Source organism: Phyllobates terribilis, unplaced genomic scaffold, assembly GCF_046119375.1.
Source record: "Phyllobates terribilis strain yellow unplaced genomic scaffold, ASM4611937v1 Scaffold_110__1_contigs__length_5578470, whole genome shotgun sequence".
NCBI classification, from domain to species: domain Eukaryota; kingdom Metazoa; phylum Chordata; class Amphibia; order Anura; family Dendrobatidae; genus Phyllobates; species Phyllobates terribilis.
In genome coordinates, this window is record NW_027362870.1 from 5,091,268 (window position 1) to 5,106,580 (window position 15,313).

The following is a 15,313-nucleotide window of genomic DNA, read 5'->3' on the forward strand; positions in this document are numbered from 1 at the left end:
AACTATGACCAGACCATATATTACCACCCCAAGGTGACCAAATACTACAGTACTGATCATGAATACAAAACCACAATACTAACAACACTGTTATTACCACCAGCGACATTATACACAGGAGCTCTGTATATAGTGTCAGTGTACAGGTAACACAGTGATCACCAGTGACATTATAGACAGGAGCTCTGTATATAGTGTATAGGTAATACAGTGATCACCAGTGACATACACAGGAGCTCTGTATATACTATATACACACGTGGTCAAAATTGTTGGTACCCCTCGTTTAATGAAAGAAAAACCCACAATGGTCACAGAAAAAACTTGAATCTGACAAAAGTAATAATAAATTAAAAATCAATGAAAATGAACAAATGAAAGACAGACATTGCTTTTCAACCCTGCTTCCACAGAATTTAAAAAAAATTAAACTCTTGAAATAGGCCTAGACAGAAATGATGGTACCCCTGAAAATAATGTGACAAAAGGGACATGTTAAATCAAGTTGTGTCCACTAATTAGCATCACAGGTGTCTACAATCTTGTAATCAGTCAGTGGGCCTGTATATAGGGCTACAGATACTCACTGTGCTGTTTGGTGACATGGTGTGTACCACACTCAACATGGACCAAAGGAAGCAAAGGAAAGAGTTGTCTCAGGAGATTAGAAAGAAAATTATAGACAAGCATGTTAAAGGTAAAGGTTATAAGACCATCTCCAAGCAGCTTGATGTTCCTGTAACTACAGTTGCACATATTATTCAGAAATTTAAGATCCATGGGACTGTAGCCAACCTCCCTGGACGTGGCCGCAGGAGGAAAATTGATAACAAATCAAAGAGACGAATAATATGAATGGTAACAAAAGAGCCCAGGAAAACTTCTAAAGAGATTAAAGGTGAACTTCAAGCTCAAGGAACATCAGTGTCAGATCGCACCATCCGTCATTGTTTGATCTAAAGTGGACTTCATGGGAGACGACCAAGGAGTACACCATTGTTGAAAAAAAATCATAAAAAAGCCAGACTGGAATTTGCCAAACTACATGTTCACAAGTCACAAAGCTTTTAGGAGAATGCCCTATGGACAGATGAGACAAAAATGGAAGTTTTTGGCAAGGCACATCAGATCTATGTTCACAGATGGAAAAATGAAGCATATCAAGATAAGAACACTGTCCCTACTGTGAAACATGGAGGAGTCTCTTTTATGCTTTGGGGCTGGTCTGCCGCATCTGGCACAGGGTGTCTTGAATCTGTGCAGGGTACAATGAAATCTCAAGACTTTCAAGGGATTCTAGAGAGAAATGTGCTGCCCAGTGTCAGAAAGCTTGGTCTCAGTCGCAGGTCATGGGTCTTGCAACAGTATTATGACCCAAAACACACAGCTAAAAACACCCAACAATGGCTAAGAGGAAAACATTGGACTATTCTGAAGTGGCTTCTATGAGCCCTGACCTAAATCCTATTGAGCATCTTTGGAAAGAGCTGAAACATGACGTCTGGAAAAGGCAACCTTCAACCATGAGACAACTGGAGCAGTTTGCTCATGAGGAGTGGCCAAAATACCTGTGGAGAGGTGCAGAAGTCTCATTGACAGTTACAGGAGTCGTTTGATTGCAGTGATTGCGTCAAAAGGTTGTTCAGCAAAATATAAAGTTAAGAAGAACCATCATTTCTGTCCAGGCCTGTTTCATCAGTTTATTTTATTTTTTTTATTCTGTGGAAGCAGAAAAGCAATGTCTGACTTTCATTTGTTCATTTTCATAGATTTTTAATTTATTATTACTTTTGTCAGATTCAAGTTATTTCTGTGACCATTGTGGGTTTTTCTTTCATTAAACGAGGGGTACCAACAGTTTTGACCACGTGTGTAGTGTAAGTGTACATGTGTGTCACCCTGGCCTGGATGCCACAAGTGTAATTAAAGCTGTGTCTGAGAGCAGGGGGGAGGTTCTCTAGTCAGGGGAACATTAGCATGCAATGCCTCCTGTCTCAGGCCAGTAGGGGGAGCAGGCTGCCCCTATAAAAGCTGGTGCTGAGGGCAGAGTTAGAGAGAACCCAGATGACCTGTCTCAGGACTGAGACGTGTCTCAGCAGAGCAGGGACAGACAGTTGCACTGCACCTAAGAGGAAGTGTGGCAGGAGGAGAGCCACAAGCCAGAGACAAGAGGCGAAGAGAGCCTGTCTTGGCAGATAACAGACTTAATCTACCAGACTTTGGTGTCTGAGGCTGGAAGGATTCCACATCCCCCAGCAGAGAACCAGTCCGCAAGGGACTGTATATTCCTTGGCCTAAGAAGCCTGGAGGCCCTGCCACAACAGAAGGGACCAGTAAAGCCATGCAAGGCTGGGAGCAGAAAGGAACCCACGTCGCAGGCCATACAGGCGAGAAAACATGGAAAGCTCGGAAACGTGGGCTGTTACCCTATCAGGAGGAGATAGCCAGAAGGAGCGCAGAAAGCACGGTAGGCCTACACCCTCACCCTGACCAGGGCCAATTTCCCCGTTGCTCTCAGACATCCAGGTCCCCTCCTAGCCGGGACTGTTTGTGGGTCAGTTTACCTGTTTAGTAAAGACCCTGGACTGCAACCTGTTGTCTGTGTGCTCCTTGCTCCTCCAGCACTATCAGCACTGGGACTCCCACTACCATCACTCCCAACATCCATTATACTGCCCTGGGGCCGCACTCTTCCCGTGGAGAGTCACACTACCCTAGCTGCACACCTCATCAGCCCCAGCGGTCTGCATGCAGTGGCGGTTCCTAATAACCGCAATCCACGGGTGGCGTAGTCGGACATTATCAGCAGAACATAGCAGACTACCATTGGCCTGACCACCCTGAGCCACGGAACCGGGTCGCCACTACTACCCCCATCGTCTCCCTATTGCCCGGATCCGAGTGCCCCACGGCCCAGGGGGCGAGTCAGCTTTGGCGTAGTCGGCAGGATTTCGTGCCCGCAACCACCGGGTACTGCGTGCCTGAAAAAGACTTTTGTAACTTACCTGTGGCAAAGTTTCCCGCCGTCCGGAGTCGTTTCCCGCCATCCGGAGCCGATTCCCGCCATCGGACGCCATCTTGGACCGTTTCCCGCCGTCTTCTGCCGCCTTCCCACCATCCGCAGCTGCTTCCCGCCATCGGACGCCATCTTCAGGACGCCGCGCGGGAAGAAGATGGGCGTGGACGTCAAAACCGCGCGAGATCCGAAGCTCCGCCCCACGCACCGACGCTGCGCAAGGTCCTGGAAGGGAGAGAGAGCGACGCTGACGTCATCAGGACGCGACGCCAGGTCCTCGTCCATAGCAGCAGCAGCGGAGCCGCGGACTACAGAAGAGGATCGTCGGAAGGTAGGCCACGCGTAACTAGGGGGGGAGGAAGATGACGGACACAGAGGCGCCCACTACCACCAACACAGCTGCAGCAGCGGTGATGCCCTTTTCCTTGCCCTACATCCCTGGAGCGGCCTGGCTGCCCAAATACTCAGGGGAGCCCCATGCCCTAACTGACTTCAAGGAAAGGCTATACAGTTTGTTCCACGCTTACCCCCTGACAGAGGAACAGAAGGTCAGCATATTAACAGGGCAGTTAACTGGCGCAGCCCAGCGGGAGGTAAAATCATGGCCCACTGAGGAGAAAAGGACTGTGAAGGGTATTCTGGCCTGGCTGCGGGGTACCTTTGACACACGTACCTCCGCTGAGATTAAAATGAGGTTCTATGGATGTAAGCAGCGGGCACAGGACAGCATCAGAGACTATGCCCTAAATCTGCAGGAAGCCTTGAGGGCTATTCAACAAACTGACCCTGGCAGTGTGCAGGAAACGGATAAGCTGCTAACAGAACAATTCATAGAAGGTCTGCTGTCTAGCGCCCACAGGGCCCAACTGCGCCTCATGTTCTTTCAGAACCCCGACCTGACCTTTGCCCAATTTAAGGACAGGGCCATAAGGGTGCTCCATGAATCTGCAACCAGTAGCGCTATAAATCCCCGGCGCCCTGCTATCACTTACCACCAGGAGGCGGCGCCCTCCTCTATGGACTCCGTGGAGGCTGATGCACAGGCCCTGAACCAAGCCCCGTCGAAAGATCTGCACCACCAAGTCCAGGAGCTGACCAGGAGCGTTGCGGCGTTGACCAGGACCGTCCAGGCGTTGCAAGTGGACCCGTCAAGACCCATCGAGCTGGCTTCAAGTCCGGAGAATGTCCCATGGCGTCGACAGAGGAGGATCCCGTCGTTCCGAGGGAGGCCCACAGACCGCTACGCAGAGGATGGACAGCCCATTTGCCGTCGATGCAACCAGCCCGGACACATTTCCAGGTACTGTAATTTAAACGGGTCCAACCTGGGGCAGAGGGCCAACCGCCAGGCATAAGATCACCAGGCCATTACAATTGGCGTAATAAGTACTTTGGGGGGCGCCCGGTTTTACCTGTGGTGCTGGACGGTATCCCCATGAGCGCCTTGCTGGATACTGGGTCACAAGTAACCACTATCCCTTATGTACTTTTTAAGCATTATTGGACTGATGCTGATATCACACGGTATCCAGACGGTAACTTGAGCATCATCGCCAGTAATGGCTTACCCGTGCCGCAGATGGGGTTCAAGGAGATGACCATTAAGATTGGTAAAGTTGAACTACCGGCACAGGGAGTGATTATTGTGGACATTGACCGTCATGAAAGTCACCCTAAAATAACTGTGGGTACTAACGTAATTGAAAATTGTCTTTCAGAGGTAATTGTAATCTTACAACAGGTGGCGGTGAATGCTAGTTCCAGCCAACAGAGAATCCTCAACAAGGAGATAAAGGCCCTGATGAGACGGCAGCAGGTAGAACTGTCTGGTGGTGAGATCGGTAGCGTAAGACTGAGTGACCCATTCCCCATTTCCATGCCTCCCAAAAGTGAAATGATGATCTGTTGTCGGACTGCAATCGGGTTGAGAGGTAGAGACTACCAAGACATGGTAGAACCCGTGTACTCAGACAGCAGGCCCACCATTTTGACAGCCCGGGGGGTGGTTGATGTCCGTCATGGGAGGGTGCCCGTCCGCATCCTCAACATTGGGGAGAGGGAGGTACACTTACCCAGGTACGCTACACTTGCCAAGCTGTTTGTGGTCGAACACAAAGCTATCAGGGCCGTGGAACCTTTGCCTCCCTCTCCACAGGCGGAGAGTAATGGCTCCCAGAAACAAAAGGAGGACTGGTGCCAGAAACTCCACGTGGGTGCTGACTCCACTCCCCTGCACCAAAAACAAGGAGTCTACCGGGTGGTACAGGAGTACGAGAGAGTCTTTAGTAAGCACCCGCTAGACTTCGGCAGAGTAAAGGGGATAGAACACCACATCCCCACAGGGAGCCACCCACCGATAAAAGAGAGGCACAGACCTGTACCCCCTGCACATTATCAGAGCGCAAGGGGCATGCTAAGAGAGATGAAAGAAGCTGGGGTTATTAGAGACAGCTGTAGCCCCTGGGCAGCCCCCTTGGTTCTGGTCAAAAAGAAAGACGGCACCATGAGAATGTGCGTCGACTATAGACAAATCAACCGTATCACTCACAAAGACGCATATCCGCTGCCTAGAATAGAGGAGTCTTTAGCCGCACTAAAATCAGCTAACTTCTTTTCTACTTTGGACCTTACTAGCGGGTACTGGCAGGTTCCTGTGGCAGAGGCTGACAAGGAGAAGACCGCCTTCACCACCCCGATGGGACTGAGCGAATTCAACTGCATGCCTTTCGGGCTCTGCAACGCACCAAGGACCTTCCAGCGGCTGATGGAATGCTGTCTAGGGCACCGAAACTTCGAGACGGTCCTCCTTTACCTGGACGACGTGATCGTCTATTCGAAGACCTACGAGGACCATCTGAAGCACCTGGCCGAGGTGTTCGAAGCCCTGGCAGGCTATGGCCTGAAGGTGAAACCATCGAAGTGTCACCTGCTGAAACCAAAGGTCCAGTACCTAGGGCACGTGGTAAGCGCAGAAGGAGTGGCCCCCGACCCTGACAAGGTCACGGCAATCAAGAGCTGGCCAAGCCCCTCGAACATCAAAGAGGTGAGACAGTTTCTCGGGTTGGTAGGCTACTACCGAAGATTCATCCCCGGGTTCACCAAGATGGCAGCTCCTATGCAGGACCTCCTGATCGGACAGTCTAAGTCCAGGAGCCAAAAGCCGCCCTTCAAGTGGGATAAACCGGAAGAGGAGTCCTTCCACCAGCTAAAGATGGCCCTCACAGGGGATGAGATCCTGGCCTACCCTGATTATGGCCAGCCTTTCATTCTCCACACAGATGCCAGTAATGTGGGACTGGGAGCCGTATTGTCCCAAAACCAACAGGGCAGATAACAGGTGATCGCATACGCCAGCCGGAAGCTGAGGCCCACCGAAAGGAACCCGGAGAATTACAGCTCCTTCAAGCTAGAATTCTTGGCGGTGGTGTGGGCCGTGACGGAACGCTTCAAGCATTACCTGGCCTCCGCAAAGTTCACCATGTACACGGACAACAACCCGTTGACACACCTGGACAATGCAAGACTGGGTGCCCTGGAACAGCGGTGGATGGCCCGTCTCTCCAACTATGACTTCGTGATCAAGTACCGGGCAGGCAAAACCAACTCCAACGCGGACGCCCTATCAAGGATGCCTCACTTACCTGAAGGTGACGAAGACCCAGAAGAGCTCAACACTCTCACCGCGTGAAGGAGGAGGATCTAACAACTGTGATGATGAATCCCCTACCTCACCACAGCTGGGCCGAGACCCAAGATAGTGACCCTGCAGTCCGCCTGGTGAAAGATCTGCTGACCCGGGAAGACGCCCGCTTAGATCCAGATGCCCCAGAGGAAGCCAAGCAGCTATGGAAGGAGAAGAGCAAGCTGTTCCTCTACGAAGGCAAGTTGTGCAGAAGGATTGTCAACCACCGGACGCACGAGCTGACCTGGCAAGTCGTGGTCCCAAGGAGGGATGCAGCTATGGTCCTGGGGGCTTACCATGACAGAGCGGGACACTTCGGTTGGAAGAAACTGGAGTTCCTACTAAGAGGAAGATTCTTTTGGGTCGGCATGAGAGGAGCTGTAGAAAAATGGTGCAGAGACTGTGGCCCTTGTCACCTAAGGAGGAAGGACCGTGCCAGCCAGAAGACACCCTTGAGGCCCATCGTCACCACGCAGCCTCTTGAGCTGGTAGCTCTGGACCATGTCAAATTGGCTCCCAGCCGGTCAGGATACATCTATGCCCTGACAATCGTGGACCACTATTCCCGTTTTCTAGTGGTGGTCCCGGTAAAGGACTTGACAGCCCAAACAGCGGCCAGAGCCTTCCAGCAATATTTCTGCCGTCCACACGGGTATCCGGAACAGGTCCTGACAGACCAGGGTCCAGCTTTCGAGGCTGAAATCTTCCAGGAGTTCTGCAACCTCTATGGCTGTAAGAAGATTCGTACAACGCCTTACCACCCCCAAACCAACGGGATGTGTGAGAAGATGAACAATATAGTCATTGATCTCCTGAAGACGTTGCCCCTGGAGGAACGCAGCCTGTGGCCAGAAAAACTGCCGGACCTGATAGACCTATTCAACAATATCCCGGTGAATGCTACAAACTGCACCCCGGCTTACCTGATGCGAGCTAGACCAGGAGAGCTGCCCGTAGACCTGGAGATGGGAGTCCTAATACCTGAGGACACCTCCCCGGATGCGGACTGGGATACGGAAAGGCAACTGCAGTACAAGAAGGTACAGGAGAGTGTGGAGAAGAGCCTGGCCCAGGTGAGAGAGAAGCAAGAAAGACTCTTCAATCAACACGCCCCTGCTAGTCCCCTAGAACCTGGTGAGCAAGTCCTAAAGCGAAAAAGAAGGCTACATAAGTTGGACGACCAGTGGGAAAGGGAACCCTACACCGTACTGCAGTCTGACCACGACAACCCAAAGGTGTGCGTAATCACCAAGGACGGAGGAGAAACCACTAGTGTCGTCTCCAGAGACCATCTCAAAAGGTGCCCTGAGCAACTCCGTAGTGCAGAAGAGGATCAGAGTGACCTTGAACCCGCAGAGGACAAAGAAGAAATGATCAGCACCGTTCTCGGAGAGTTCCCTCAGTCCTGGACTCGCATAAATGATGCCATAGTGGTACCTGTCCTGCATTTCCTGCAACCGGCACAGCAACAACCAACACCAGAGCCGGAAGGTGAAGAGGAGCAAGCAGTTCCAGAGGCAGAAGAGCCTGTACCAGCAGCCCAGGAGAGTCAACAATCTGCTGACAGTGAGCCTGCCATGCCTGCGGTAAGCCAAAGGACCCGCAGACAGCTGCCTGCCCTACCTGTACACCCAGCTGGTAGCTGCACCCCTAACGCTAGTGGGGAAAGCCAAGTCAGTCCACCACCAGACAGTGGGCTACGTAGGTCAACCAGGAGCACAAAGGGACAGATACCCGCTCGCTGGAGAATATAGAATGTACTAAAATTGTAAATAACCCTGTTGCCAAATGTTGAATTGTTTGCAAAGTTACATGCATGTTTGGTAATACTCTGTTTCAGTTTCTTGCAGCTACCGTAAGGACTCACAGGTTATGGACTTTTTATAACCGGGACCTTGTATGGACTGCGTTCAGAGCCTAACCCAGGAATGAACTAAGACTGTGAAGGACTTGGGGTAGGACAGACCCCCACCTGGTTAAGGCTCCCCGTTGTGCTGGTGATATGGACACCCGGTCACAGTCCACACTGTGACCTTAAGAACTCAATTTGTGCGTCGTCTGTCTATTAATGTTTTATTGTTATGCATATTGTCTTTGTTTACTGTTTAGTCCCGGAGTACTAAATTTCACTAGGGGGGAATGTGTCACCCTGGCCTGGATGCCACAAGTGTAATTAAAGCTGTGTCTGAGAGCAGGGGGGAGGTTCTCTAGTCAGGGGAACATTAGCATGCAATGCCTCCTGTCTCAGGCCAGTAGGGGGAGCAGGCTGCCCCTATAAAAGCTGGTGCTGGGGGCAGGGTTAGAGAGAACCCAGATGACCTGTCTCAGGACTGAGACGTGTCTCAGCAGAGCAGGGACAGACAGTTGCACTGCACCTAAGAGGAAGTGTGGCAGGAGGAGAGCCACAAGCCAGAGACAAGAGGCGAAGCAAGCCTGTCTTGGCAGATAACAGACTTAATCTACCAGACTTTGGTGTCTGAGGCTGGAAGGATTCCACATCCCCCAGCAGAGAACCAGTCCGCAAGGGACTGTATATTCCTTGGCCTAAGAAGCCTGGAGGCCCTGCCACAACAGAAGGGACCAGTAAAGCCATACAAGGCTGGGAGCAGAAAGGAACCCACGTCGCAGGCCATACAGGCGAGAAAACACGGAAAGCTCGGAAACGTGGGCTGTTACCCTATCAGGAGGAGATAGCCAGAAGGAGTGCAGAAAGCACGGTAGGCCTACACCCTCACCCTGACCAGGGCCAATTTCCCCGTTGCTCTCAGACATCCAGGTCCCCTCCTAGCCGGGACTGTTTGTGGGTCAGTTTACCTGTTTAGTAAAGACCCTGGACTGCAACCTGTTGTCTGTGTGCTCCTTGCTCCTCCAGCACAATCAGCACTGGGACTCCCACTACCATCACTCCCAACATCCATTATACTGCCCTGGGGCCGCACTCTTCCCGTGGAGAGTCACACTACCCTAGCTGCACACCTCATCAGCCCCAGCGGTCTGCATGCAGCGGCGGTTCCTAATAACCGCAATCCACGGGTGGCGTAGTCGGACATTATCAGCAGAACATAGCAGACTACCATTGGCCTGACCACCCTGAGCCACAGAACCGGGTCGCCACTACTACCCCCATCGTCTCCCTATTGCACGGATCCGAGTGCCCCACGGCCCAGGGGGCGAGTCACATGTAATACACTGACTCACCAGTGACGTCTCTAGGTGAAGTCCTTCATCTTCGCTTTTCTTCTTCATCTGGCACAGACGGCCATCACTTCTTCCAGCCAGGAATCATCTCTGCAGAAAATAACACACAGTTATCAATAACTGATCTCTTCTAGGGAATATTCCCACTCCACCCCCCGACTTCTACACTACACCAGTTGAAGAAAAAAAGCAATATAGTGCCGCCCTGCACAGTAACAGGAGCCCGCTTTTGTCCTATCCCATGGAAAACAATTTCCTAAAAAGTAAATTATATTACAGAAGCAATAATGTCTCTAATTGGACTCTAAAATAATAATGTTCCTCACTGGCCACCATAAACTAATAAAGTATGTTCCTCAATCTGGCACCAAACAGTAATTAAGTCCCTTGTTCAGCCTGGCACCCCCATATATCCATCCTGGCCCCCCCTTCCCTGCATATATCCATCCTGACACCCCCCATATATCCCTTCTGGCCCCCATATGTCCAGTGTGACCCCTCCATATATTTATCCTAGCCCACGTGTATCGAGCCTGCCCCCTCCCATATACCCATCCTAGTCCCCCATGTGGCCCTCCTGTTCCCCCCATATATCCATCCTGGCCTCCATGTGTCCATCCTGCCCCCCCACATATCCATCCTGGCCTCCATGTTTCCAGCCTGCCCCCCCATATATCTGTCCTGGCCTCCATGTGTCCAGCCTGCCCCCTCCCATATATCTGTCCTAAAGCCCCATGTGTCAAGCCTGCCCCCCCATATATCCATCCTGGCCTCCATGTGTCCAGCATGCCCCCCCTACATATCCATCCTGGCCTCCATGTGTCCAGCCTGCCCCCCCCCAATATATCCATCCTGGCCTCCATGTTTCCAGCCTGCCCCCCATATATCCATCCTGGCCTCCATGTGTCCAGCCTGCCCCCTCATATATCCATCCTGCCCTTCCCCCCTGCATATATCCATCCTGACACCCCCCCATATATCCATACTGGCCCCCATATGTCCAGCGTGGCCCCTCCATATATTTATCCTAGCCCACGTGTATCGAGCCTGCCCCCCCACATACCTATCCTAGCCCCCCATGTGTCCAGCCTGCCCCCCACATATCCATCCTGGCCATCATGTGTCCAGCCTGCCCCGCCCCCCATATATCCGGCCCCCCATATATCCATCCCCCTCACATATCCATCCTGGCCTCCATGTGTCCAGCCTGCCCCACCATATAGCCATCCTGCCCACCCTTTCCCATGTGTCCAGCCAGGCTCCCCCTTATGTGTCCAGCCAGGCTCCCCCCCTTGTGTGTCCAGCCAGGGTTCCCCCTTGTGTGTCCAGCCAGGCTCTCACCCTTGTGTGTCCAGCCAGTGTTCCCCCTTGTGTGTCCAGCCAGGGTTCCCCCTTGTGTGTCCAGCCAGGGTTCCCTCTTGTGTGTCCAGTCAGGGCTTCCCCTTGTGGGTCCAGCCAGGGTTCCCCCTTGTGTGTCCATCCAGCTCCCCCCTTATGTGTCCAGCCAGGGCTCCCCCTTGTGTGTCCAGTCAGGGCTCCCCCTTGTGTGTCCAGCCAGGGCTTCTCCTTGTGTGTCCATCCGGTCCCCCCCTTGTGTGTCCAGCCAGGGTCCCCCCTTGTGTGTCTAGCCGGTCCCCCCCTTGTGTGTCCAGCCAGGGGCCCATCCCATTCTGCATCCACTCATATACACACAGACACACACACAGACACCTCTTACCTTCCTGCTCTCCCGTGCGGTGTCCTCCTTCTCCGGCGGCTGAGTTGCGCGCCTCCTTCACTGCAGGCGCATGACGATGACGTCGTACGCCGGCCGGGGAAGGGAGACGCGCAGCTTCAGCTGCTTCACTGGGACGTGTGTCGCGGCGGTTCAGGTAATGAACGCCGCGTGCGTGCGTCCCTGCATACACTGTGCCTGCGCTTTTAAAGGGCCCGTGCCCCTTAAAACCGCAGGTTTTTTTATTTTTTCATTCTCTTCTCCCCCTCTCCTCTGCAGAAGGGTACCCCGCCAGCCCAGTCCCACCCTGTTGATGACTTATCCTAAAATCGGTCATTAATATATAAGTCCTGGACAGTCCCGTTAAGCTTGTTTTACCTAGTTATAAAAGCCCTTTAAGTCCTCATTATAAGGTAAGGTATGAATGGATCTAATTAAATTCTCCAAAGAGAACTATTTATACATTTTAGTCACTGTGAGCTTTCTACAAGATATTGCGGGCAGTATATAGCGAATATACGGACACAGAGCCATTCGCCGGCTCAGATTGCCAATAAGCACCTTGTAAATATGAGACCTTGACATCATAGGTTACTTGGCTTAATATGAAATTGTCCCTCATGTGTACCGCATTGTGGGCAGGGACTATATGTACATCACTGCAGAATATGTTGGCAATAAAAAGTCAACAGAAATGAATATCATGCAGATCCTCACCAGGACTCCAGCAGTGTCACCATCCTGCCACCATACAGCTATAGAAGGACAATAAACCTGCAGGGTTCTCCCCTCAGTTATTTTTCCTTTAATTTTATTATCTGTTTCTTACTCACAGTGAAAGAACAGTCATCAGATATTTTATTCTTCACTTTTTATTTTACAGTCTCAGCTCTGAAGAATAGAACGTCTTATGAATAAATGACAGCTCACTTATTACAGTGGTGGCCAAAAGTATTGGCACCCCTGCAATTCTATCAGATAATACTCAGTTTCTTCCTGAAAATGATTGCAATCACAAATTCTTTGGTATTATTATCTTCATTTAATTTGCTTGCAAGGAAAAAACACAAAAGAGAATGAAGCAAAAATCAAATCATTGATCATTTCACACAAAACTCCAAAAATGGGCCAGACAAAAGTATTGGCACCCTCAGCCTAATACTTGGTTGCACAACCTTTAGCCAAAATAACTGCGAACAGCCACTTCCGGTAACCATCAATGAGTTTCTTACAATGCTCTGCTGGAATTGTAGACCATTCTTCTTTGGCAAACTGCTCCAGGTCCCTGATATTTGAAGGGTGCCTTCTCCAAACTGCCATTTTGTGATCTCTCCACAGGTGTTCTATGGGATTCAGGTCTGGACTCATTGCTGGCCACCTTAGAAGTCTCCAGTGCTTTCTCTAAAACCATTTTATAGTGCTTTTGGAAGTGTGTTTTGGGTCATTGTCCTGCTGGAAGACCCATGACCTCTAAGGGCGACCCAGCTTTCTCACACTGGGCCCTACATTATGCTGCAAAATTTGTTGGTAGTCTTCAGACTTCATAATGCCATGCACACTGTCAAGCAGTCCAGTGCCAGAGGCAGCAAAGCAACCCCAAAACATCAGGGAACCTCCGCCATGTTTGACTGTAGGGACCATGTTCTTTTCTTTGAATGCCTCTTTTTTTTTCCTGTACACTCTATGTTGATGGTTTTTCCCAAAAAGCTCGACTTTTGTCTCATCTGACCAGAGAACATTCTTCCAAAACATAGTAACATAGTTTGTAAACATAGTTAGTAAAGCCGAATAAAGACTTGCGTCCATCAAGTTCGACCTGTTAGTTCTGTAATTGGTAAAGTTGATCCAGAGGAGGGCAAAAACCCCAAATGATTTGGCCAATCTTCACCTGAGGAAAAATTCCCTCCTGACTCTGAAACCAGCAGTCAGAATAAATCCCTGTATCTGTGACACCCCAGGGGTCTGGTTGCCACAGTGATAGAGATATTATGTCTGAGAGCAGGTGGGAGGTCCTTTGGTCAGGGATCCTGTGCATGCCACACCTCCTGCCCAGTCTTGGGAGGGGAAGAACTTCCCCTGTATAAACCCGGGGCTGAGGCAGGGTGAGTCAGACAAGGAGAGTGGAGAAGAGAAGCAGCATAGGAAACAGCAGAGTTACAAGGAGTCAGGGGCTGGCAGCTACAGAGCTCGCCCTGACTAAGAAGATTCTTTACCGGACCCGGAGTCCGAGGCTGTGGGGACTAAATCCTACCCAGCAGCAGAATCCGTCGGGCAGGGGATTTCAGGTCCTCTGGCCCAGAAGCCTGAAGGCACGGTCACACGCGTGGGACCAGCACCGCCATCGTGGAGCGGAAGCCATTAGAAGGCCCCGAGTCACCGGCCATACGGGTGAGCACCACACGGTACACTCAGGGACGTGGGCTACTTACATCAGCTTCTAGCAAGGTAGCCAGAAGAGTACAGTCAGTTTGGGAGGCCTACAACTACGCCTGGCCAGGGGAGATCCCATCTGCTCAAAGACTGACCAGGCCCCGTTTGCTAGCAAGTACTCCGGGAGGGTCTGTCGTTGTTACCAGTAAAGACCCTGAACTACACCGTACCGTCTCTGAGTGGTTCCTGCTACCCCCATCATCCACGTCGGCTGCCCTGAGGCCATACCCCTCCCGTTGGGGGTTATATTATCACGCTGCACAATCCTACCACCGGCCTCAGCGGTCTGCCCTGCAGCAGCAGCTTCCTGGCTGCACTCAACGGGTGGCGTAGTCATCAACTATTTACTACTAATAGACTGCCGTCTAGTTTGACTCCCTGGGCACGGACCGGGTCACCGCCACGAGATTACAACCCTCCACGGATCCGGCTCCGGGTAAGCTCCCGCGTGCGCACCGCAGCGCGACACAGGCCCAGGGGCGCGTCAACTTTGGCGTAGTCGGCAGGATTTCGTGCCCGCAACCACCGGGTACTGCGTGCCTGAAAAGCAAAGACTGTACAAACTTACCAGTGGTGAAGATTCCCGCTATCCGTGGAGGTTTCCCGCCATCCGGCGCCATCTTCTACCTTCTTCCCGCCATCCGCGAAGTTTTCCCGCCATCCGGCGCCATCTTCGACCTTCTTCCCGCCATCCGTGGAGTTTTCCCGCCATTGGACGCCATCTTGAGGACGTCGCGCGGGAAGAAGAGGGGCGTGGACTCCGAAAGCGCGCGAGAACTGAAGCCCCGCCTCACGTCCGGACGTTGCGTAAGGTCCTGGAAGGAGCCCAGCAGACGCCGACGTCACAGGAGCGCGACGGAAGGTCCTCAACCCTGACGATCCACTGCGGAGCCGCGGCCTACGGAAGAGGATCATCGCAAGGTAGGCCACGGTCCACTAGGGGGGAGGAAGATGTCGGATACGGAGGAGAGCTTCACTGCCTCAACCCCCGCCAGCGCTACCGCTGCTGCAGTTATGCCCTTCACCATGCCCTATATCCCGGGAGCAGCTTGGCTACCCCAGTACTCAGGGGAGTCACATACCCTGCATGACTTTAGAGAAAAGCTGGATAGCCTCTTCCAGGTGTACCCCCTCACAGAAGAGCAAAAAGTGAGCATCCTGGTGGCCCAACTAACAGGGGCAGCCAAAAGGGAAGTAAAATCCTGGCCACCTGGGAGGAAGACTGTCGCAGGGATACTAACCCGGCTGAAGGACACCTTTGATACCCGCACCT